Genomic DNA, 27,205 nt, shown 5'->3' on the forward strand with positions numbered 1-27,205 from the left:
CAGTTAAACAATCTGAAAAGAATGAATTCATGGACTCATTCAAATTCAAAATTAATTAAATAATTAAATTAATATTAAGTCGTACAAATTAATCCTTATGCTTTTCTGGCATTGATAAAGTTACTTTCCATTTCTGCTTCTCTATTTCATTATCTGTAAAGTATGCACATGAATATTCATTTCATAATGTTGTAGAGGAAATTAAAACAATAATATGCATTAAATATACTGTAGCTGGTAGTGTCCTTGCCGATTAGTAACCTCTCAGTACATGTTAGCAGTCTTCCATTTCTTGCCTCAGAAGTGACCAAACTGTGGTTACAGAGTCAAGCCTCAGCTCATTAAGCCGTGTTAACATCATACATTAAGTATGTAAGTTGGTAACTGTCTTTAGTGCAAAAGAATCTATAGAATTTCCACAAGCATTTAGAGTGTTATTTAAAAGTATTTGCATACTAATTCACTGTATTAAAAGTAAGTTTGCTGGGGTTTTCCTAAGCTTCCAAATTTTGTCTCCTCCTTTAAAATTAGATGTTAATTGGTAACATATATGAACCTAATTTTAGAAAATATTCCTTTTGATATAGAAAGTAGTAAAATAAATTTAGCATATATTGGTAACCTAAGCAAATATTTTTTTAAAAACATCGGCCGTCAGAAAGTCTAATTTATAGATTTTGTGAGAGTGATGGTTTGCATATGTTTTTGTTTTTTAATGAGTAATATAGCATTTTCAATTTGACTAAGGTATATATTTCACATTTTTCAATTAAAAACAACATTTTAAAAAGCTTTTTATTTGAGCAAAGACAACATAATAAAGTATTTTTATTCTTTAGCTTGAAGGCAGGTTATCCTGTTTGCTTAAATTGTTCAATCACTCTTTAGAACTATCCAGCATCCAGTCTGTTTCTTCTGCCTAAAACAAGCAGTCAATTTTAATTAACTTGGTGCATAGAAGTCTTTGGCATTTGTGGAAACTGGGCAGAGAGCCAATCCTCAAAACACCACTGATCAATTTGCCTAGAAAGAAGTAAAAAAAAAATAACGGAAGGTAGTGTCTTGGAAGAGCCTCCAAAAGTTATTCTGAAATCAAACAGAAATTAAAAATTAAAATTTGAAAATAATTTTAACTCAGGTAAAATGTAATACCTTGTTTAAAAATTATAAGTTTAATAGTTACTTGGAACTTTGGGGATGTGAATAAATAATGAGTGGTTAAAAGCCTATTTTTATTATTACCTATTTTGAATCTTTATAAACAGCATCCTTTGTATTTTAGTGCAATTGTTTTGAAGCAAAGTCAGTGAGATTTGGTTACCTTCTTGGACTGACTCTGTGAGGAATTACTAAGATGGTAGAGTTGGCCGGGCGCGGTGGCTCAAGCCTGTAATCCCAGCATTTTGGGAGGCCGAGACGGGCGGATCACGAGGTCTGGAGATCGAGACCATCCTGGCTAACACGGTGAAACCCTGTCTCTACTAAAAAATACAAAAAAACAGCCGGGCGAGGTGGCGGGCGCCTGTAGTCCCAGCTACTCGGGAGGCTGAGGCAGGAGAATGGCCGGAACCCGGGAGGCAGAGCTTGCAGTGAGCTGAGATCCGGCCACTGCACTCCAGCCTGGGCGACAGAGCCAGACTCCGTCTCAAAAAAAAAAAAAAAAAAAAAAAAGATGGTAGAGTTATAATTGTGTTTCAAAGAAGAGCTTACTATTATATTGTCTCAACAAATACAAATCTCCTGATATGTAAAATATTCAGCTTCATCTATATGAAGCAGAATGTATATGTTTATAGGTATGCTAGTGAGTGTGAAGTAGTATTTCAGTGTGGATTGACATACTTTTCCTAATTATTAGTGATACTGAGCATCTTTTCATGTGCTTTTGGCCATTTGCATGTTTCTTTTAAAGAAATGGGTATTTCAATTTTCAGTCCTTTTTTTTTTTTTGAGACATGGTCTACCTCTATCACCCAGGCTACAGTATAGTTGTGCTATCCTAGCTCACTGTAGCCTCTACTTCCTGGGTTTCAGCAATCCTCCTACCTCAGCCTGTCAAGTAGCTAGGAATATGGGAGCACACTACCATGCCTGGATTTTTTTTTTTTCTTTTTTTTCTTTTTTTGGTGGAAATGGGAGTTTTGCTATCTTTCCAGGCTGGTCTCAAACTCTTGGCCTCAAGTGATTCTCCCATGTCAGCCTCCTAAAGTATTGGAATTACAAAAGTGAGTCATGGTGCCTAGCCTTTGCCCATTTTTGAATCAGGTTGGTTGTTTTTGTTGTTGAGTTTTAGCAGTTCTCCATATATTCTAGACATTAAGTTATCAGTTATGTGATTTGGAAATATTTTCTCTCATTATGTGAGGTGCCTTCTTACTGTGTATATGGTGCCTTTTGATACTCATTAAAAAAGATTAAGTCTAATTTATCAACTTTTTCTTTTGCTCTTTGTGCCTTTTGGTGTCATATCCAAAATATCATTGCAAAATCCAATATACTGAAGATTTTGTCCAGTTTTCTTCAAAATGGTTTACACTTTTATTTGTTTTATTTAGGTATTTGATTCATTTTGAGTTTATTTTTGTGTATAGTGTTAGGCGAGGGCTCAACTTCATTCTTTAGTGTGTGGACATCCAGATTTCTCACCACCTTTTGTTGAATAGACTGTTTTTTCGGCATTAAATGGTGTTGGCATCTTTATCAAAATCATTTGACCATATGCAAGAGTTTTTTTTCTTTGTCCATTCTATTTTATTAAATTGTTTTAAATGTTTGTTTTTATTCCAGTGCCACCCTGTTTGAATAGCAGAGTTTTGTAGCAAAATTTGTGATCAGGAAGTGTGACTCCTCCAACTCTGTTGTTTTTGAAGATTGTTTTTGCCATTCAGGGTTCCTTGAAAATCCATATAAGTTATAGGAATGGTTATTCTATTTCTGAAAGAAAAATATAATTAAGATATTGAAAGGAATTGCATTGAATTTGTAGATTGTTTGGGTACTGTTGACATCCTAAAAAATTAAGTTTGGCCGGACGTGGTGGCTCACGCCTGTAATCCCAGCGCTTTGGGAGGCAGAGACGGGCGGATCACGAGGTCAGGAGATCGAGACCATCCTGGTTAACACGGTGAAACCCCATCTCTACTAAAAACACAAAAAATTAGCCGGGCATGGTGGCGGGCGCCTGTAGTCCCAGCCACTCGGGAGGCTGAGGCAAGAGAATGGCGTGAACCCGGGAGGTGGAGCTTGCAGTGAGCCAAGATCGCGCCACTGCACTCCAGTCTGGGAGACACAGCGAGACTTTGTCTCAAAAAAAAAAAAAATAAGTTTTTTTTTAAGAGTGTATATAACTTAATTTCTTAATATCTTTTTAAATTTCTTTCAATAATGTTTGTTTCCACTACACAAGTCTTTGTATTCATGCCAGTAAATTCTTGCTTAAGTTAATTTGTAAGTGTTTTATTCTTTTTAATTCTATTATAAGTGAAATTGCTTTGGTAATTTTCTTTTTAGATTATACATTGTTACTTAATAGAATGCAATTGATTTTTGTGTGTTGAGTTAGTTTCCTACTACTCTGCTGAAATCATTTTTAGTTCTAACAGATTTTTTTTTCTCAAAGCTTTAGAATTTTCTAAATATGATATGGTATCATGTGTGAGAAGAGATAAATTGATAAATTTGCTTCTTCCTTCCCAATTTTGTTGCCTGTTAATTCTCTTTCTGCCTAATTTCTCTGGCTAGAATTTCCAGTACCATGTTAAATATAAGTGGTAAAAGGGAGGATCCCTGCCTGGTTTTTGATCTTAGAAAAACATTTTTAGCTTTTCACAATTGATATAATTTTCACTGTAGGTTTTTCATATATAAAGTTTTATTATATTTAACTATTTTATGTCTGCTTATAGTTAGCTGACTGTATATGAAAGGGAGTTGAATATTGTCAAATCCAATTTCTGCAAAAATTGAGATGATCATTGTTTTTGTGTGTGTGTGTTTTCTGTCAATGTGACTTGTTACATTGATCAATTTTCATGTGTTCAACCACCCTTTCATTCCAATAACAAATCTGTATGGTCATCTTATATAATCCTTTTAATATGCTGCTGAATTTAGTTTGCTAGGATTTTCTTGTGAATTTTTCTTCAATATTCACAAAAAAACATTGAGCTGTCTTATTATTTTCCAGTTGTATCTTTATGTAGCTTTGGTAAGATAATGGTGGCCTCAATGAATAAATTTGTAAGCATTCCCTCACCTTTAAGTATTGGGAAAAGCTTGAGAAGGATTAGTGTTAGTTTTTCTTTTAATGTTTGGTAGAATTCACCAATGAATACATCAGGTTCAGGGCTTTTCTTTCCTGGAACACTTTGATCACTGATTCAATCTCCTCACTACTTGTAGTTCTATTCAGGTTTTCCAACTATTCGTAGTTTAGTCTTTTAAGGTTTTGTTTTCCTATGGCTTTTTTTCATTTCATCTATATTATCCAAACTGCAACTATCTAGGTGGGAAGACATAGGTCTGATACTTTCTGCTCCACCATCTTCCAAGAATCCTCTCTTGCTATAGATTTTTTGATAGTCAATTTTACTTAAAAAACTAAGAATTACATTAATTACAAAGCATTGACTAGAAATTGAAAAACTATACATTTGTTTTTAGAAGTCATTTAATATATCTTGCTATTTCTAAGATTTCCCAAGTTAGAAAATTTGTATTGTCATATATTTTATTTGTCCTAAATTAAGTGCCAATTTGTATCACATGGTCAGAATGGAATGGAATAAATTGAGTTAAATTTGATTTACTTGTTATTACAGGCTGTGTGCATCATGTAGAAAGATAAACTATTAATATGTTATTGAAGAATTTTCCTATGACAAAAAAGTTAGAGATATTATAGTATAAACAAACAGGCATGCAAACAAACATACACAGACGTATATCTGAGGTCCCATAATGATCACTAATTAAATATTCAAATAAAGATTACAAAACTAATCAAAGTTTATTTATTGTTTATTAAGAAGAATGTCAAATTGGGGAAAATTTTCGGAAAAGTTACAATAGAGAGGTTATTCTGTAGAGAGTAAAGTAGAGTTCAAGCTTTGGATATCATCAAATATTTATTTTTAGGAAATATTAGAAAGAAATACAATATAGAAAACAAACAAGAAGGGGAGCTCTGATCCAAAAAGGAGGAGGCTAGAGTTTATAAAATTTTCCCACATATAACCTTCAGCATTTAGTTCAAACACATTTGATAAATATACAGACGTCTAAGGATTCGTTTGAGAAACAATTGCCTAATCTTAATTTAAATTTAATCTTAACAATTGACACATTTAATTAAAATTCACCAACTTTTTAAATAGATTTTAAAATTTAACAGAAGTTCAAACTTAAATTATTTGACTTTACTGTGTTTCTGTTTAAAAATTAATATGAATTTTACATATAAAATTGTAAATATTTACATTATAGAATGTGATGTTTGGATATATGTAAGCAATGTGGGATGATGAAATCAAGCTAATGTATCTAACACTTCATCTACTCACAATTTTTGTGGTAAAATTTTTGAAATTTACTCTAAAAAATTTTGAAATATACAACAAATTATCATTACATATGGTCAACAGCTGTGTAGTAGAACTCAAAAATGTATTACTGCTATCTAACTGAAAATTTGTACGCTTTTACCAACATTTCTGCATCTCCCCAACCTCTCCCAGCGTCTGGTAACCACTATTCTACTCTCTACTTCTGTCAGTTTGACATTTTTAAATTTCACATGTAAGTCAGATTGTGTGGTATTTCTGTGGTTGGTTTATTTTACTTGGTATAATGTCCTCCAAATTTACCTGTTATTTCAAATAACAGCTTTTTTAATAGGTTGAATAGTATTCTGTTGTGTATACATGTTACCTTTTCTTCAATCATTCATTTGTGGATGGACACTTTAATTGATTCCACGCCTTGCTATTGTGAATAATGCTGTAATGAACATGGAAGTGCAGACACTCTATGATATACATTTCATTTCATTTGAATTTCATTTTATTTGGATATATACCCAGAAGTGGGATTGCTGGATCATATAATATTTCTATTTCAAGTTTTTTTGGGGGATTCTTCATACCTTAATCCATAACTGCTACATTGATATGCAGTTCCAGCGACAGTATGCAAGGGTTTCCTTTTCTCTATATCCTTTCAACAAGTATCTTGCATCTTTTTGATCATAGCAATTCTAACATGTGTGAGGTGATATCTCATTTCAATTTTAATTTGCACTTCACTAATGATTAGTGATGGTGAACATTTTCTTTTAATAAACCTATTTGCCGTTTGTATGTATTATTTTGAGAAATATCTGTTTAGGTCCTTTGCCTATTTTATACCTGGGCTATTCTTTTTTTTTTTTTTAAGTCCCTTATATATTAACATTAACACTTTGTCAGACCGATATGGCTTGCAAATTCTGCACTATGATTTTCCTTTGTTGTGCAGAAGCTTTTAGGTTTAATGCGACTTCATTTGTCTTTTTTTGCCATTGCCATCTGTGCCTTCAGGGTTATATCCAAAAAATTATGCCTAGACCAATGCTTTTACCCTATGTTTTTTTCTAGTAGTTTTAGAGTTTCAGATATTGCATTTTACTCTTTAATTGATTTTGAGTTGATGTCTATATTTGCTGTGAAATAATGATCTAACTTCACTCTTTTGCTTCTGTATTCAGTTTTTTTCTCCACATCCTATCAACACTCATCTTGCATCTTTTTGATCATAGCCTTTCTAATATGTCTGAGTTGATACCTAATTGTGATTTTAATTTGGACTTCCCTGCATTTATTGAAAGGTCTGTCCTTTTCCTACTGTGTCTACTTGGTAACTCTGTAGAAAATCAATTTCTTATAAATATATGGAAAGCTCATTTCTGAGCTTTCTATCATTTTCCATTGGTCCATGTTTCTGTTTTTATGTCAATACCATGTTACTTGTATTACAATTGCTTTATGACATATTTTCAAATGAGAGTCTTATGCATGTATGCAAGTGGCAGCCCAAGTTGTGTCTGGAGCCCTTTGAGCCACAAATAGAGCCAGAGCAGCTGGAAGGTGAAGAGCACTGTCCTGAGGCCAAACAGGGCATCAGGGCCCTGGGCCTGACTCTTGAAACTACTTTTCCCTCCTTGGCCTCTGCTGCTGTTATGGAGGCCATAAATACATATGTAAGAAATGTATCTCAACACGATAAAGGTCATATAGGCAAGCTCACTGCTAACATACTCATATGGAAATAAGAAACTTATTTGGAACTGGAGTAAATGTCACCCATGATATGCCTTAGCAAAGAACTTAGCTGCATTGTGCTCCCGCTATTGGAATCTGTGGAATGTTGAGCTTCAAAGTGATAATTTAGGGTATCTGGCAGAAGACATCTCTAAGCAGCAAAGCATTCAAGATGTGGCCTGGCTGTTTCTAACAGCCTATATTCACATGCAGAAGCAAAAGAATGACTTAGGCCAGGCACAGTGGCTCATGCCTGTAATCCCAGCACTTTGGGAGGCCGAAGCAGGTGGATCACTTGAGGTCAGGAGTTTAAGAACAGCCTGGCCAACATGGTGAAACCCCATCTCTACTAAAAATAAAAAAAAAAATACAAAAATTAGTCAGGCATGGTGGTGTGTGCCTATAATCCCAGCTACTCAGGAGGCTGAGGCAGGAGAATCACTTGAACCTGGGAGGTGGAGGTTGTGATGCCGAGATCATGCTATTGTACTCCAGCCTGGGTGACAGAGCAAGACTCCACCTAAAAAAAAAAAAAAAAAAAAAAAAAAAAAAAAAAAAAAAAAAGAATAACTTAAAAATAGAACTTGTATTTAAAAAGAAAGCAGTGTATAAAAGTTTGGAGAATGTACAGCCAAGCCATGTGGCAGAAAAAGAAAAAGCTTTTCTTGGGAGAGGAATTCAAGTAGACTGTGGAGCAACCACTTGCTAGAGATATTTGCATAATGAAAAGGGAGCAAAGTGCTAATATCCAAGTCTGCGGTAAACGATCTTGAAGCTATTCCAAAGACCTTTGTGACAGGCACTCCCATAACAGCCCCAGAGGCCGAGGAGGTAAAAGTGGTTTCATGAGCCAGGCCCAGAGCCCTGATGCCCTGTATGGCCTCAGGAATGTGCTCTTTACATTCCAACTGCTCTGGCTCAAAGGGCCCCAGACACACCTTGGGCTGCCACTTTGGAGAATGCAAGCCATAACCCTTGCCCGCTTCCATGTGATGGTAAGCCTGTAGGTGCACAGAATGGATGAGTTTAAGAATGCCTTTTAGCCTCTGCCTAGATTTCAGAGGATGCGTGAGAAAGCCTAGGTGTCCAGGCAGAAGTCTGTTGCAGGGGAGGAGTTTTACAGAAAACCCCTCCTAGGGAGGTGAGGAGGGGGAATGTGAAGCCCCACACAGAATCCACATTGAGGCACTTCCCATTGGAGTTATGTGGAGGGCCACCATCCTTCAGCCCCCGGAATGGTAGATCCATTGACAGCTTGCCCCGTAAGAATGGAACAGCTGCAGGTACTCGATGGAAACCCATGAGGGCACCCACTGGGGTAGCACCCTACAAAGCCACAAAGAGAGAGATGCCCAAGGCCTTTGAAGTATACCATTTGCACCAGTGTGCCCAGGATGCCCAGTGTGCACCTGAATGAAGAACATGGAGTCAAAGATTATTTTGGAGGTTTATGATTTAGTGACTTCCCTGGTAGGTTTTAGACTTGCATAGAGTCCTTTGCCCCTTTCTTTTGGCTGATTTATCGTTTTTGGAATAGGAATATTTACTCAATGCCTGTACTCACATTATATTTTGAAAGTAAATAACTTGTTTTGAATTTCTTAAACTCATAAGAGGAAAAGATTTGCCTTGTCTCAGATGAGACTTTGGGCTTTAAACATTTGAGCTAATCCTGGAATGAGTTAAGAGTTTGGGAAACTGTTGGAGTGGCATAATTGTATTTTGCAATGTGAGAAGGACAAGATTTGGCAGGGGTCAGAGGTGAAAAGATATAGTTTGAATATTCGTCCCTGCCTCAATCTCATGCTGAATTAACAATTCCCAGTGCTGGAGGTGTGGTCTGGTTTGGGTCATAGGCGGATCCCTCATGACTTGGTGCTATCTTCATAATAGTGAGTTCTTGCAAGATCTGGTAATTTTAAAGCATGTGGTACCTCCCCCACTACACTGTCTCTTGTTTTTACTCCTGTTCCCACCATGTGATATAGCTGCTCCTGCTTAATCTTCCATCATGAGTAAAATCTGTCTGAAGTCTCCCCAGAAGGTAGCAGATGCAAGAGCCATGCTTGTACTCCTTGCATAACTGTGAACCAATTAAACCCCTTTTCTTTATACGTTTCCCAGTCTCAGGTATTTCTTTATAGCAATGCAAGATCAGCCTAACACAGTTTGTTCTTAGTGTATAGAGAGGCTACTAATTTTTATATCTTGATTTTTTATCCTAAAATTTTACTAAAGTTGTTTGTCAGTTCTAACAATCTTCTCTCTCTCTCTGTCTGTCTGTCTCTCTCTCTCTCTGTGTGTGTGTGTGTGTGTGTGTGTGTGTGTGTGTTTGTGTGATCTTTAGCATTTTCTATATACAAAATCATGGAATTAGCAAATGGAGACATTTTCACATCTTCATTTCATATTAGGATGTGGATGTTTTTTCTTTCGCTCCGTTGTCTAATTCATCTGACTTGGACTTCCAGTATTATTTTGGAAAGAAGTGGTGAGGGTGTGGGAATCTTTGTCTTTTTCTTGATTTTAAAGAAAAAGTTTTCAACTTTTTTACTGCTGAGTATGTTAGCAGTGAACTTTCATATATAAACTTTACTGTGTTGAGATACATTTCTTATATACATATTTTTGAGAGTTCTTTCCTTAATGAATGTTGATTTTATTTTCAAATGCTTTTTCTGCATCTATTGAGATAATTGTACAATTTTTATTTTTTAACCCGTTAATGTGGTATATCATATTTATTGACTTGCAAATGTTGAACAATTCTTGCACCATAGGGATAAGTCCCACTTGTTTGTGGTACATCTTTTAATGTGCTGTGGAAATCAGTTTACTAGTATTTTCGTGGGGATTTTTGCATCTATTTTTGTTATAGATATTGGCTTATAATTTTATTTTCATATAGTTTCATATATGCACAATCATAGGCTTTGTCTCCTGGCCTAGAGAAGCCTTATGCAGGGGACAAAAGTTCAGCAGAAAACCTGACAAAGGACTAGAGCCTGGCAGACCTGTTGGCCATGCTTTCTGTAGAGTGATTCTCTTGCCTGCTTTTTTTTTTAAGTCAGGCACCTCTGTTGGCTGGAATGCAGAGCAACTGCCAAAGTCCAGGCACTATTAACTCCATCTTGCTTCTTGGTTTCTAGCTGGCCCCTAGTGGCCTACACCTGCCGATACTGCCAATATTTCCTTTGAGGTGATGCTATGGTTTGAATGTGTCTCTCATTTTCACATATTGGAAACTTAATACTCTAATTAATATGTTGATGGTATTTGGAGCTTGGGCTCTAGGCAGGTAATTAGGATTAGATAAAGTAATCAGGGTGGGACCTCTCAATGAGACTTGTGGCTTTGTAGGGTAAGGAAGAGAGACCTGAGCTAACACACAAGCTCTTGCCTTCTCACCATGCCCCTTTTTTTTTTTTTTTTTTTTTTTTTTTTTTTTTTTGAGACTGAGTCTCTGTCGCCCAGGCTGGAGATCAGTGGCACGATCTCGGCTCACTGCAAGCTCCACCTCCTGGGTTCATGCCATTCTCCTGCCTCAGCCTCCTGACCAGCTGGGACTACAGGTGCCCGCTACCACGCCTGGCTAATTTTTGTCTTTTTAGTAGAGACGGTGTTTCACCGTGTTAGCCAGGATGGTCTCGATCTCCTTACCTCATGATCCACCCGCCTTGGGCTCTCAAAGTGCTGGGATTACAGGCGTGAGCCACCATGCCCGGACGATGCCCCTCTTTTATGTTATGACACAGCAAGAAGCCCCACACTGGACTTCTCAACATCTAGAACTTCTCAACATCTAGAACTGTCAGAAATAAATATCTTTTCTTCATAAGTTATCCAGTCTGTGGTATTCTGTTATAGCAACAGAAAACAGACTAGGACAAGTTATACAGAAATGGGCCCCCTTGAATTGTCCCAGAATGCTAGGGATGCTAGATGTCTGTTTTCAGCAATTTTTTCCATTGTCGAAACTATGAGCCTAGGGGGATCCTCTCTGTTTGGTGCTATGCCAATTTGTGGGAGGCATGGTCAAGGTGAAACTAAGTCTTAGTCTTCTAATGCAGCTTTTCTCAGTTCCATGGCTTAAAAGGTTGTATCAGCCTCACTCCTCAGTTTGGAATATGCATGAAGATATTATTATCTGTGGATAGTTGCTAGTTGGATTTACTTTAGCAGGACTGGAGCTAGGGAACTCCTATTCTGCCACCTTGCTGATGTCACTTTTCTTACTATGTTTTCCTTTTCTTACTATTAAGCCAGTAATAATTGTTACTGCTTCCCTGACTCCCTCTCAACATACACACACACTGGCAAGGTTTCTGTGAAAATTAAAAAGATAAAATGCATTTCAGTGTGCTCTGATGGGAGAATGAGGAGGGCCTAAAGGGATTGTAAGTATTTACAGATAAGGTCTCTCATGGAGAAGTGAAAATACTTAGGTATGAAACTGTGTAGGTGAACACCATTTTGTCATGGGGATAGTCACTCATCTCCAGCATTATCTCATCTAAAGAGCCTTTTCTGATGCACTGGTGCCACTCTTTCCTCTGTACTAAGCTTGCTCATTGTCCTTGACATGGCATTATTACTATTAGTTTATGTCTCTTTCTTCTCTACTAGATTTTGTAACAATTCATGGCTGTACTATTATTTACTTATCTTTATATAATACTATAGGATATAGCATCCTCAAAGCTACTTACGACACAAATTCGCTGTCTAACCTATGCTTGCTGAAAACTTGCTAATTATTAAAACAAAGAATCTAATGTAATCATATCATGAAGATACCTCTTGCATTGCAAATCCTGATCGGTGATTCCTCAAGCAAAACAATCTAGTAGCTTAATATTCACTTTTTTCTGCTTTGCCTTTGTTTTATCTCAATCAAAAGTCAGATAGTTTTAATGTTATTTAAAGTAAGTTTTCAACCTTAACTTTAATATTGGGACTATATTAAGCTTTGGAGTAATAGATAATGTTTCACTTATCATTATTCATTAATTAATTTATTAAACATTTATTTAGTAGCTGTTACGGAACAATCACTGTATTAATTTCTGGGAATGCACAAATGACAAGCACAGAGACCTTACCCTTAAAAACTTATACTCAATTGGAGAAGACAGGAAAGAGAGATATAACTCTTTGTTTCCCCTGCCACCAGAATTGACTACTAAAACCAGAGCCATAAGATGCTATCTCTATTTTTCTCTATCTAACAATTATAGAAAGGCCAGTCCCTCATGAAAGTATTTCAGAGAATCCCCAGAGAGTTGTTTATATGTGTTCCTCAGTTCAGTTCTTTAGGCTGCATTGAAATGGGCATTTCACTTCTTATAATCTGTTTTGTGTGTTCACATTTGCTGTGGAAGAGCCACATGCCCACGTGCAGTTCACTGTACACACTGATATTTAATATACTGGTGTTCAGTATATACTTCTGTTATAGCTGCTATGTCTTTGCAGCATTGATTAATCTGAATCAGCCAATGCTGCATTCTGCTCTTAAGTTTCTTACAGTGAAATAGTGTCAAAACACATGAAAATTTAAGTACAACAAAAATGAGTCCACATTTTCATTTCTTCCATGTAAAAATGAAAGCATTTTAAGTATGTTTCCTTAATTTTTCTGGAGTGTCATCTTATTCATCCATAAAACAGAATTGCCTATTTTGCAGTGTTTTATGCAGACTCAATTTGTATTACTGTATCTGTATTATTGTAAATACTTAATTTTAAATTTTCTAATCTCCAGGATTACAGAGATTCAATTTTCTTGTTAGGTAAGGTACATAAATTGTGTAATATCTCAATAAATAAGCCTGAAAAATCTCAATAATTTTTATTGCATCACCTCTCACTTTTCCTTGTATACCTGCCCCTAATTTAATTGCATAATGTATTTATAATTCATTAACGTCTTTATAATTCTTATAAGTTTAAGGGCTAGAGATGAAAGTGAATGTATATTGACTGGATTGTGGCAACTGGATGATACTAAGCAAGTCTGTTTAGAGGATTAGCATGGAAAAAGGTAATATGCAGTAATATTCATCTTGTGTAAGTGTTATTTGCATACATTTCTTTTTCTTTGGAAACAAACATAATTTAGGACATACCTTGACCATCTTAAAAAGGTCAATATTTTCAAAGTGTCTCCAAATTCAAAATGTGACACTACTATACCTCCTCTTTGTGACACTAATTCTAACCATCTTTACTTCTGAATATTGACTATCAAGAACCATGAAGGGTCTGAGATTTTATCCTATTTGGAAGATAACAAATCAGTCTACCACATTTTTTTGTGGATGCTGGTAGAAGACAAAAGACTACTGGATCAAAGATGAAGTCCAGTTTATTACTCATAGAAATCACAGTAGCCAGAATATCAGCTTTCTTGCATCTGTTCCAAAAGTTCCTGTTCTCACAGAATGCCACAGAATGGACCATATGCCACCTACACATGATAATGTGTGACATTATACGAGGGAAACACTTTGTTTAAGGAACCTAAATCTTTTATAATAGTTAATAAGCTATATTGCCCTTTTATCTAGAGGGAAAGCATTCATATATAATGCAGTAAGTAACCTTCTCTTGGCTCTGGAGATGTCTCTATCTCCCAAGACCATCTGCTATACAAACATCTTTAGAAATAATAAAGGACAAAGTAACCTGCTCACAAGACATGCAGAAACACAGTGTTTGAATGTTGTCTAACCCTTTAACTCCTTCAGTAATAACAAGAATTATGATAATACATTTGTATGTTAGATATATACATAAAAAGGAATCCACCAAACAGCATATTTTCTGCAGTCTGTGGCAAACCATGATCACATTACAAAATGTTTCTCTATTGAAGTCAAAGTAACTTTTATACACATTGTTAAGAGTTTGTTTTATATCCTTTCCCTCTACATCTCCTTCCTTCTGGAATTAAAAATAATGACATTTTGTCTGTCCTTTGAAAAACTATACAGTTTGTTTTATTTGGATTCATATCATAATCCGATACAAACTGTCCTATAGTTATGAGGTAATATTACCCTTGTCTCCAGCAATCTTTTGGTAGTTGATTCACATTTGTTTACACACTTCTGGTATCTTTTGCTAGATGCTCCTTTATAATGACATATTGATTTTATTTCCACTCCATGACGTAACTGCAAACAAGCATCTACAATTCAAATATCTGTTCATTTTGTTTTAAGCAAGCAATATTTTCAGAAGATTGCATCATAAAAACTAACTAGATTGAATAGCACAACCAGTTGCTGGAAGGAATGGACTTAGTGTGCTTGTTAGGGGACAGAATGGCCATGATTATAACTAGAACAGATTGCTTAAGTAGCAGAATCTGCACAATGGCTCATTGGTAATAATGGGTTGGGGGTTGGGAGGAAGCAATGACATTGTCCAAGGTTAGTATTTTCTCTTGCATGCATGGTAGTTTTGAATAACTGAAAACAGCTGTAGAATAAAACCCCTGCCCTGGCTTATTATAAACCATTCACACTTTGGCATTAGAGATATGAATAGGCCCTCAAGGAAAGAATGGATTTCAATTCAACAATAGAAAGGGACCATCAGCCAAATGAAGGGGAAAAAAGTGCACGAAGCTATGTTATTTCCAGAATTGAACTGCTTCACCAACTGGAAGTCAGGAAAAAACATCTGCTCCTGATTTGTTTGGAATTTTTGTTTTCCTGGGCGAGCAGAAGGGAATAAATATAAAAAGACAGAAATTAATTCTTTGAAGTCATGCAAAAAGTAGAAATATTTTCTCAAATTTTTCCAATACACTGCAAAGAGTAAGACGGCTATTTGCTAATCAGATCCACGAGTATTGAAATCTGAACACTCAAGTTAATCCATTGATGATTATTTAATATTGTGTTTGATGACATGTTCAGGATATAGTGCAATTATAATTTTAAAATACAATATTTGAAAAATTATTTTAAAAGAAAAGTAATATACATTCCAAAGCTAGCCTCTAAATCTTCACGTAATGTATGTGTGCGTGTGTGCGTGTGTGTGTGTGTGTATGTGTGCATGTGTATGTGTATTAGAAGAAAGGCAACTAAATGTATTTGAAGGTCTTGTGTAGTATACACATTCACATTCTTCATATTAGTGTAAATTAAAATCTTCCTCTTGGCTTGGTGTGGCGGCTCACACCTATAATCCCAGCACTTTAGGAGGCTGAGGTGGGCAGATCACTTAAGCCCTGGAGTTCCAGATCAGCCTGGACAACATGGAGAAGCCCCATCTCTACACAAAATACAAAAAAAAAAAAAAAAAAAAAATTAGCCAGACGTGGCAGCATGCACCTGTAGTTCCAGCTACTAGAGAGACTGAGGTGAGAGGATCACTTGAGTCTGGGAGGTCAAGGCTGAAGTAAGCTGTGATCACACCACTGCACATCCACCTGGGTGACAGAGTGAGACCCTGTCTCAGGAAAGAAAAAATCTTCTTCTTAAAATTATATGTAGCAGGATATCATATTAAGAATTTCATTATTGTTGGGCTACCTAGAAAGCTCACACAATCTGGATATATAGCAGGTGAAGAAAATGTTTGGAGGCCAGGCATGGTGACTCAAGCCTGTGACCCCAGCACTTTGGGAGGCTAAGGCAAGAGCGTTGCTTGAGCCCAGGAGTTTGAGACCAGCCTGAGCAACAGATTGAGACCCTGTCTCTACAATTTTTTTTTTTTAATTAGTGGGGTATGGTGGTGTGCACCTGTAGTCCCGGCTACTTGGGAGACTGAGGCAGAAGGATTTTTTGAGCACAGGAAGTTGAGGCTACAGAAAGCTGTGTCCACACCACTGCATGCCATCCTGGGTTACAGAGCAAGACCCTGTCTCAAAAGAAAAGAAGAGAAAATAAAATGTTTGAGAAATATATTTTGTTTATAATATGCTCTGGCCTTAATGTTGTTCTCATTTTTATATTTTTGATACTGTGGCAGACTCCAAAAACAAAGGCCACAAAAAGGACATAAAAAGAAAATTTCACTGAAGTCTCTCAAACCTTAAAAGTACAAAGAAGAAATATGTTTTGATCTATGTATGATGTGAGGTTTCTGATTACAGCTGAGAAGTCAGTAACCGGTTCAATTGGTTCTGTGTATCAGCGTGGCAACATCAGCACACACCGTATGAAGGATATTTCCTGTTTGCTTCTAGGAACTGACCTCCACCCTTTTCTGCCTTGCTCTGACAGAAGCTGAATTCTACTGACCAAATTATGTAGGTTCTTTTGTTTCATACACACAAACTCATAGGTTTTCTTTTTGGTTTACTTTAAGTAATAACCTTTTGATCTCAAGAGACTACAAAGCTAGCTAAAAATTTCAGACCCATAACATGAAAATCTGGGTAAAATTTAAGAAAATTTATATGTGTAAAAATTATTAAGTTTTGAGTTTAGAAATTTAAAAAATTAGATATTTAAATTAGTTCTACCAAGTAAAATAGAATTGCAGCTTCTCTATTTGGGTGGGATATGACTTACATTTGGAGAAAATGTGGAAATAACAATAATTCTATACTTTTTTTCTTCAAGAAAATAGCCTATTTTATGTCTCTTTTAAATAATAGCAAAATGCAAATTACAAATATATACATAATTTTTTCTTTGTATCCAAAGTTCTATTTCAGAATAGGATTGCAAAAATAATACTGCCCCACTGTGTAAAGGAAATGAGAAATACAGAGGCCATTAGAGAGGATTGTGAATTTATACACTACATTAGAACCAAAGGATAAAGCATGATTATTTCTTAAAAATTCAGTGTTTAATGCCACTTGGGTTTGTACTGCTTTTTATCTGAAATGATAAATCCACGAGGCCATAATTTACCCAATCTTGCCAAAACATTTTAGGTGATTTTTTTTTGTATTACTTTCTCACTTTGTTTATACTCTTTATTTCAAAATGAAAAACTGGTTTATACTAAATGGTCTGATTACAGGAAACACAATAGCACGTCATTTCTTGTCTGACTAAGCCACAACAATATTAGATCAAAACCATCTATGTTGTTTGTTGGTTCAAGTTTCCAATATTTTGTTTGGTACCTATTATTACTGAGGATTGATGAAAACAGTAGAACTCTCTCTCTCTCTCTCTTTTTTTTAAAACCCATTCCAATTTCATATCTCTTAGCCACTTCTACACCCTCAAAATAGCAAAGAGTGAATTGGTATGGTAATAAAATACCTTTTTAAATCATATATAACTCAATTGCGAGTTTTAAGTGTTTTCAAGCTTTATAATAAAAACTTTTTTTCTATGTGTTGTATTTGATACTTTTGGTATCAAGTTATTAGAATTTCAAATATTAATAAAACAGTTTTTAATAGATTTTGAAAGTAAATAATACCTAATGTATTTAGAACAGCTCCACATTCAAATAAGACTTAACCTATCAGATGATATTCATAAATTTCCTTTTCTAAATAGCTTTATTAAGGTATATTTTGATAGGGAAATAATTGCGTGGATTTAATGTATACAATTTTATGATTTGGGACATATGAAAACACTTGTGATACCATTACCACAATCAAATAATAGACATATCCATCACCTCCCAAAGTTGCCTTGTGTTCCTCCTCCCTTTTTGTGTGAATAAAAACACTTAACCTGAGACTTACCCTCAACGAATTTTGACATACACCATATCCTATTGTTAACTACAGCTAGTATGCTATATATAGCCCATCTCTAGAACTTACTCATCTAGCATAACTGAAACTATACCTATTGAAGAACAACTCCCCATTTTTTCCACCATCCTCAGCCTCTGACCACCACCATTGTATTCTCTGCTTCTATGAGTTTACTAGTATAGATAATTCACATAAGTGGAATCATGCAATAGTTTTCCTTCTCTTACTGCTTTATTTTACTTAACATAATGTCCCCCAGGTTCATCCATGTTGTTGCAAATGGCAGGATTTCCTTTCTAAGACTGAATAATATTCTGTTACAGATCTGTATCTATTTATCTATCTATCATCTATCTGTATGTGTGTGTGCACGCGCGCGCGCACACACACACACACACACACACACAAAGATTTTCTGTATCCCCTCATCCATTGATGAACACTTGAAGTGTTTCCATATCTTGACTATTGTGAATAGTTCTGCAGGGAACATGGAGGTGTGGTTATCTCTTTAAGATCCTGATTTCAATTCTTTTGAATGTATACTTAGAAGCAGAATTGCTGAATCATATGGTAGGTTTGCTTTGAAATTTTTGAGGAATCTCAGTACTGTGTCCCATAGCTGCTCTATCATTTTACATTCCCACTTTTCTTTTTTATTTGTTTCTTAATGTGCTGTGAAATTTCACTTTCTGCAGTATACGAGGTGCCTGGCTCTCAGGATGTTTTGATTTTCACATACTTTTTAAAAAATAAAACATATTTGTTGTATTATTAAATTCAATTAAGTTTTGCCTGAGGTACCTCGAAACTTTGAATCCCTACATAGCAAACTGAAACCTAACTTAGTTTGTAAACAAGCTGTAGCCTAAGAGTACATTCTTGTAACAAATAGCTCAGTCTCAGCCAATCACAACAAGTGAGCTTCAGCTATTTACAGGCTACCAGCTGACCAGATCATGTTTCTATAAGGCAAATGCCTTATCACAACACACTCAAATAAGGAAAATGCCCAGCTATAATCAATCAGGCTGTTTCTGTATGTCACTTCCATTTTCTGTCTACAAATACCGTCTGTCCATGTTGCTGGAGCTTTCAGCCTCTTCTGGTTCTGAGTGCTTCTCAATTCATATAGTTTTTGCTCGAATAAACTCAGCTACCTTTAATTTATCTAAAGTTTTTATTTAATAGTATCTATATAAGTTATAAAAAGGAAAGTTATCCATTTTCAAAAGATACTCCCTAAAGTGCTGGTTTAAAGATGGTATTCTGTGTTCACGCATTATCACTCCTAGCATAATTAACAATAATTCCACCAGGCATTATGACAGAAGCCAGTAAGGATACCCTCATGGCTCTGGCAAGAAGAAGAGTAAAGCAAACATTATTAAATGTCCAAGGATGTCTTCTGTAACAAATTACTACTCTCTAGGAAAAAGACTACCAGAGTCTTATCTCATGTAGGGGAAGATCATTTATTCCACTCCAGCTCCTTTTGGATTTTTTTTTTTTTTTTAGATGGAGTCTTGCTCTGTTGCCCAGGCTGGAGTGCAGTGGTGCGACCTTGGCTTACTGTAAGCTCCCAGATTCGTGCCATTCTCCTGCCTCATCCTCCCGAGTAACCGAGACTACAGGCGCCCCCCCACGACGCCAAGCTAATTTTTTTGTATTTTTAGTAGAGATGGGGTTACACCATATTAGCCAGGATGATCTTGAGCTCCTGACCTCATGATCCACCTGCCTCGGCTTCCCAAAGTGCTGGGATTACAGGCATGAGCCAACGCGCCTAGCCCCTTTTGACTTTCTGATCTCAGCTAAGGGAAGAGGGGAAGAAAGCTAAGATATATGTGGAAAGGTCATAGTCCATGTACTGAGGCCCACAAAAGACTGATGTTTAATTAAAAGATTAAAAGATACACTTCTCTCTCATACCTCATCATCATAGTCACAGGGTTTCAGTATGATAAAAGTTATAGCTAAAGGAGTTCAAACTTATATCTCAAAAGAAGTTCTTAGGAAAACCCAAAGTCAACAGATAAGACAACGAAGACACTAAAGGAATTCTAAGGCTCTGGTCCTAGAGAAACAACAAAAATTAAAGAAAGTTCAAACTCTTGCCTAATAAACAAAACCTAATACTAAAAGTTTGTTTATCCCAGTTTTTATTACCTGATACATAATGACCAAGATTAAACACAAAATTAAAAACATGCTAAAAGAACAAACAAAAAGTGGTCCAAAGAGACTGATTCAGAATTAGATTTTAAGTTGATAAAGATTTTGAACTTATTGGATAATTTAAAATAACAATGACTAAGATATTAGGGCCCTAATGGATAAGGTAGACAACACACAAGAATAGAGAAGCAGGTAGTTTTATTTAAAAGTCAACTTACATTATTTAAAAATGTATATTGCAAAGTCTAGGACACACACACACACACACACAGATTTATATTATTCTAAAAAGGAAAATGAAATAAAATGCTCAATTAAAACCACATAAGGAAAAAAAGAAATAACAAAAGAAATACAATTATACAGAACAGTTGAAAGAGGTAGATATGAACCCAACTATATCAATAATCATGTTAAATGTGAATGGTAAATACAACAATTAAAGGACAGAGATCTTCAGAGTGAATGAAAGATCAAATATATGTAGTCTTTGAGAAACCTACCTTAAATATAAGCACTCACACAAGTTAAAAGTAAAGATATATGTATACCATGTTAACACCAATTCAAAAATAGCTGGAGTACCTCTATTAATTTTGGATAAAGCTGACATCAGAATAGATTACACAGAAAAATGAGGTTAATTCATAATGTCAATTATCCAAGAAAACGTAATAATTTCAAATGTGTATTTCTCTAACAAGAGTGTCAAAGTGCGTGAAGCAACAACTGATAAAACTGCAAAAGAAATATATAAATTCAGTACTACAGTGAGAGACTAATGTTCCTTTTTTAGTGATTGATAAAGCAGATAAACAATCAGTAAGGATATAGAAGACTTCAACAGCATTATCGGTATGATCCAGTTGGCATTTACACAATGATTTATTCAACAAAAGCATAATACACATTCCTTTAAAATTCAAATAGAACATTAACAAAGATGGACCACATTCCAGGTCATAAAACACATCTTAACAAAATTAAAAGAGTCAACATTTTATAATGTGTATTCTCAAACCACAATGAAATTGAGTTAAAAATCAGTAACAGTAAGAAAAATATAAAATATGTGATGGTTAAATAATACACTTATAAATAGCACACAGGTCAAATAAAGCTCTCAAGAGAATTTTTTAATGAACAAAATTAAATTGAAAATGTTATTTATCAAGATTTGTGTGTTGCAATGATAAATTTAAAGGGGAAATTCATAGGACTAAAAGGATCTAAAATCAATAATTGGAGCTTCCACCTTAGGGAATTAGACACACAAAACAATTAGGCCCAAAGCAAATATTACAAAAGATATAATGCTAGGGCAGAAATCAATAAAATTGAAAGCAGAAAAACAATACAAAATTAAATAAACCCAAAGCCTGATCTTTAAAAAATAATCAACAGACATTATAAACCTCTGGAGACATTACCAGAGAAACAATGAAGACACAAGTTGCAAATATCAAAAATGAAAGACAGATAATCACTACTGAGGCTATGGACATTATAAGGTTTACAAAACTACTATGTCTACAAATTTATTAACTTAGCTGAAATGCACCAATTCCTTGAAAGATATAAACTACCAAATGTACACAATAAGAAATAGACAATATGAACAGGCCTAGGAAAATTGAATCATTAATTAGCTCCAAAAATTAAAGCACCAGACCAAGATGGTTTTGCTAATGAATTCTACCAAATCTTTAAGGAAAAAAAAATCAATTCTATGCAAACTTTTTAAGGAAATAAAGGCAGAAGTAATACTTCCTAACTTATTCCATGAGTTAGGAATACCTAATATTAAAGACAGATAAAGCTATTATAAAAAGGAAGGCTACAGGGAAATATTTCTCATTAACACAGATGCAAATTTCTTACAAAACATTTACAAGGTAAATTCAACAGTGATTAAAAGGATTATACACCAGGATCAAAGAGATTTTAGTCCAGGTTTGCAGAGTTGGTACAACATTCAAAAATCAATACAATCTACCATATCAACAAGAAAAAGAAGAAATATCATATGATTTTATCAATTGATGAATAAAGCATTTGACAAAAATCTAATAGCCATTCATCATTTAAAAAAAAAAAAACCTCCTAGCAAAAGAGTAACAGAAGATACTTTCCCAATTTGATTTTTTAAAAATCTACAGACAGAATACAGCTAATATTACACTGAATGATGAGAAACCAGATGGCTTTCCATATTCTTGGGAATGAGGCAAAATTGTCCTCACCTACCATTACTATTTCACATGGTAATTGAAGTATTACTTAGGAAAGGAATTGAAAATAATGGGAATTTTTTAAGACAATGAAAAGGAAATACGAGACAGAGAATGCAAATGAAAGAATAAAACTATCCCTTTTTTGTAGATGACATAATTATGAAGAAAATTCCAATGAATCAACAAAATTCTGGAACTAATAAATAAGATTTTTGTTTTTATGAGTATATGTGTATATCTAAGTGACCTTGGATTTGAAAATTAACTTTTAGATACAATGCCAAAAGCATAATCCATGAAAGAAACATTGAAAAGTTGAACCCTAGGAAAAATAAAAACTTCTGCTCTGTAAAACACAGTATTAAGAGAATGAAAAGTTAAGCATAGATTGAAATAAAATATTTCTAAGATATCTTTCTTGTAAAAAACTTGTATCTAAAACATATCCAAACTCTTAAAACATAATAGTAAGAAAATCAGCAACCGTATTTAAAAAAATAGGAGAAGGATATTAACAGACACCATGCCAAAGAAGATATACTAATAACAAATATGAAAAGACCCAACATTATTTTTCATTAGGAAATTTCAAACCAAAATTAACATAGACCTATTAGAATAGTTAAAATCGAAAACTCTGACAGCATCCTTATCTCCAAGAATGCAGAGCAATAGGAACTCTAATTCATTGTGAGAATGCAAAATGGTTCAGGAATTTCGGAAGACAGGTTGTTAGTTTCTTACAGGGTTAAACATGCACATGGTGTTCTTGTATCATCCAGCAATATGCTGTTAGGTATTTACCCAACTTATTTGAAAACCTACGGCCACAGAAAAACCTGCCTGTGGAAGTTTATAGCAGCTTTGTTAATAATCACCCCAAACTGGAAATAATCAAGATGTCCTGCACAAATGAATGCATGAACAAACTACAGTATATCCATACAAATTTACATTGCATATGTATATTTCTATCACTTGATTATTCAGTGATAAAAGAAAAATTATAAAGCCATAAATATACATAGACAAATCCTAAATGCACATTACTAATTAAAAGCAGTTAGTTTGAAAATGCTACATTCTGTATGATATCAACTATGTGACATTCTCAAAATGTTGAAAAGACAAAATTATAATGACAGTAAAATATCCACCATTGCCAGAGGTTTGGGGAAGAGGAGGAAGAGCTAAGTAGATAAGACACACGGGAATTTGGAGCATTACATCTATTCTGTGTGATGCTATAATAGTAGCCATATGACACTAGACATTTAACAACTCATAGAACTTTCCAGTACAGAAGAGTGAACCTGAATATACCCAAAGTAAAAAAGAAAACAAATCTGTAAGTTTTTGTGGGATTATCTCAGGGTGGATTCAGTATATGTCAAAACAAACAAACTGTATAAGAAATGTATGAAACAACCTCACTGAAGTGGATGGAAATGGAAAAATGCTGAACTATATAACTTTGGGAATTGGTGGAGTCTTTACAGTTTAAGGCAAAACAAGCAACAACAACAACAAAAAGTCTAAACAGAAGCCCACTTTTCTAGTCAATAAAGTTGTTACTAGGCAAGTATGAATTAAATATGTTTATAGTGCTACATATGTATATGAATTTAGACTTTATATAAATGTGGGGTAGATGGTGGGATATTTCTGAATGCTCTAATGGAAGGTCACGGAGAAATAAGGGGAAGAAGATAGAACTATTGATGTGGTCATAGATTACATTTATATAGATACTTTATATAGATACAGATCTTTACATAGACAGCTGTTTATAAATATCTATATATACTTGAATAAGTATATAAACATTTATTTCCTTGCTTTGTCAGCTGGAAATGCCTACAAGGAAGAACTCACTGGCAGCAGTGAGTATACCTCATACCCAGATATTGATGATATTTATACTTTTATCCATGAAGACAAATCAGGTATTCTTGAATACATAGGTTTCCTAGGACTAGGGCAGAAACTATAAAAGATGAGCCTGGAGCTTTCTGTAATGGTCCAGAGATCAAGGAAGTGCTAAAGACCAATCAACCAACAAGCAAACACAGTAATAAGCTGTCAAAGAAACAACACTCAACTGAAAGTTTTCCCAGTGGTCCAAGATGGAACAATTTGAACCACCACCAAAGCAGTTTTGATACTGGTTTAAAAGCCTAAATATAATATAAATATATACTTACTAATATAAGATCCACACTAATATAGATCAATGATTTAATAAATAAATAAATGAGGGAGAAGAGATAAATGTCCCATGCAGAAGAATTCCAAATATTGTTGGTAGAAACTCTGCCCTCTAGGAAGTATAACCATTTACTCCTTAGGTGTAGTTTGCACAAAGTGACTTCCTTCCAAAGAGTGCCATATGAATAGGGAGGAAAAATTGTAGCTTTGCAGTGGAAAAACCGAATATACTCTATTTCAGCCAGATGATCAAAGTCAACATCCACAATTATAAGTCATGTCATCCTATAATGAAATAAAAACAGTTCAATGTTCTCTCTCTCCAAACCTATAAGCATAGTCTAGTTATGAGAATAAACCAGAAAAATCACAACAGAGTGATACTCTACAGCAGGGGTCCCCAACCCCTGTCCACAGACCACTGGTAGCCTGGCCGCACAACAGGCAGTGAGTAGCGGGCCAGCGAACAAATTTTCATCTGTGTTTACAGCTGCTCCTCATCAGTCGCATTACTGCCTGAGCTCCAGCATTAGATTCTCATGGGAGCAGTAACCATGTTGTGAACTGTGCATGTGAGGGATCTAGGTTGCGCGCTCCTTAAGAGAATCTAATGTCTGATGATCTATCACAGTCTCCCATTACCTTCAGCTCAGAGCACCATTGATTCTACATTATGGTGAGTTGCATAATTATTTGATTACATATTACAATATAATAATAATAGAAATCCTGTGCACAGTAAATGTAATGCCCTTGAATCATCCCGAAACTATCCCCCACCGTCTGTGGAAAAATAGTCTTCCATGAAACTGGTCCCTGGTGCCAAAAATGTTGGGGACTACTGCTTCACATATTACATGATTTAAAGCTTTACATACTGCTTTACATGTACTCCCCAGAAGTCTCAAGTTCACCCCCAAAGATGCAAAGAATGAGAAACTGTCATAGCTAGGAGAAATGTTAGAAGATGTGATGTCTAAATGTAATGTATCCTGAATGAAATCCTGGAACAGAAAAAATTATATTAGATAAAATGAAATCTGAATAAAGGAGGGATTTTATTTAACAATAATGTGTCAATATTGGTTCATTCATTGTAAGTAGTATACCATCCTAATATAAAATTTAATAACAGGAGAAACTGTGTATGTGGTTTATGGGCACTCTATAAAAGCTGTGTAATGTACATAAATATAAAAGTGTTCTGAAAAATGAAGTTTATTTTAAAGTTTTAAAAATCAATCAGTGAATATTTTTTAAATGCCTACCATTTGCAAAGGAATGTGATAAGAACTGCTTCAGGGTCTGAAGTGTTTTATCCACTCTTATTGTATTTCTCCATTATTTAAAGTTCTGAAAAATGACATATAACATTTATTTGGCACAGTAAAATATCGGGGACCTGGCGCGGTGAATTACTGTAATCCCAGCACTTTGGGAGGCTGAGGTGGGCGGATCACGAGGTCAAGAAATGGAAACCATCCTGACCAACATAGGGAAACCCTGTCTCTACTAAAAATACATAAATTAACTTAACTAGGCGTGGTGGCACACTCTTGTAGTCCCAGCTACTCAGGTGGCTGAGGCAGGAGAATTGTTTGAACCCGGGAGGCCAGGAGGCTGAGGTTGCAGTGAGCTGAGATCGTGCCACTGCACTCCAACCTAGAAAGAGAGTGAGACTCTGTCTCAACAACAACAACAACAAAAAAATGCGGGGGGAGGAGGGGCTGTTTCTGCTTTAAATATTGTTTGCCTTTTTGAGATTGATGAAAATAAAACATTTATTTGAAGTTTCAATTGTGTTTTGACATATAAGACTAATTCACAAGAGTTTTAACATATTTTTTAATTACTTTGTACTCTTGCAATAAATCTTGCAAAAGTAAATGAGAGACCAAAATACTTTTCTGTTTCATTTTCATAAAATTCAATTCATAAAACATTTCAAAACAATTTATAAAAAATTGAGTGCTTGCAAAAATAAAAACGTATGCTCTCAATCTTCTGCATGCCTCTACATGGTACTATTTTTCATCACATTTTAACAAATAGTTTTATGCTAATTTCTTATTCTTAATATTATATGAGAAGTCAAACTTTTTAAAAAGTTGAATGACATGCCTGGGTTTTTTTTTTTTTTTTTTTTTTTTTAATGCTCCTGATGTTGAATGTTTCTTTCTAATCTTTTTCTAGTTCGATTGTAAGACTCCATGACAGAGAATAAAATACCTAAAACATTTCTTCTCATTTTTCATGTACTCAAAGTTCAGTCCACTTTAATCTGACATTGTCCCGCATTCCATTTAATAATATTAAATTTTTAATCAAAAAGAAATCTTAGAAGTACTTTAATGGAGGACTTTATTATAACAGCTTAGTTTTTTTTTTCCTCTTGCCTTAAATGTCTTTCTCCATCATTACCACCTCCTGTCAGCTTGGATCACATTTGCCTATCTTTGAAGTTGTAACTCATGTATTACTTCTTTTATAAGACTTGTATAAGTATTGTAGTGGAGAGGGAGACCCTCTTTGTCTTGAGATTCCAATAAATCTCAAATATATTTTTATCAGAGCCAATCACTGATACATATTAATTG

This window comes from Macaca fascicularis, chromosome 11 (assembly GCF_037993035.2).
Source record: "Macaca fascicularis isolate 582-1 chromosome 11, T2T-MFA8v1.1".
Classification (NCBI taxonomy): domain Eukaryota; kingdom Metazoa; phylum Chordata; class Mammalia; order Primates; family Cercopithecidae; genus Macaca; species Macaca fascicularis.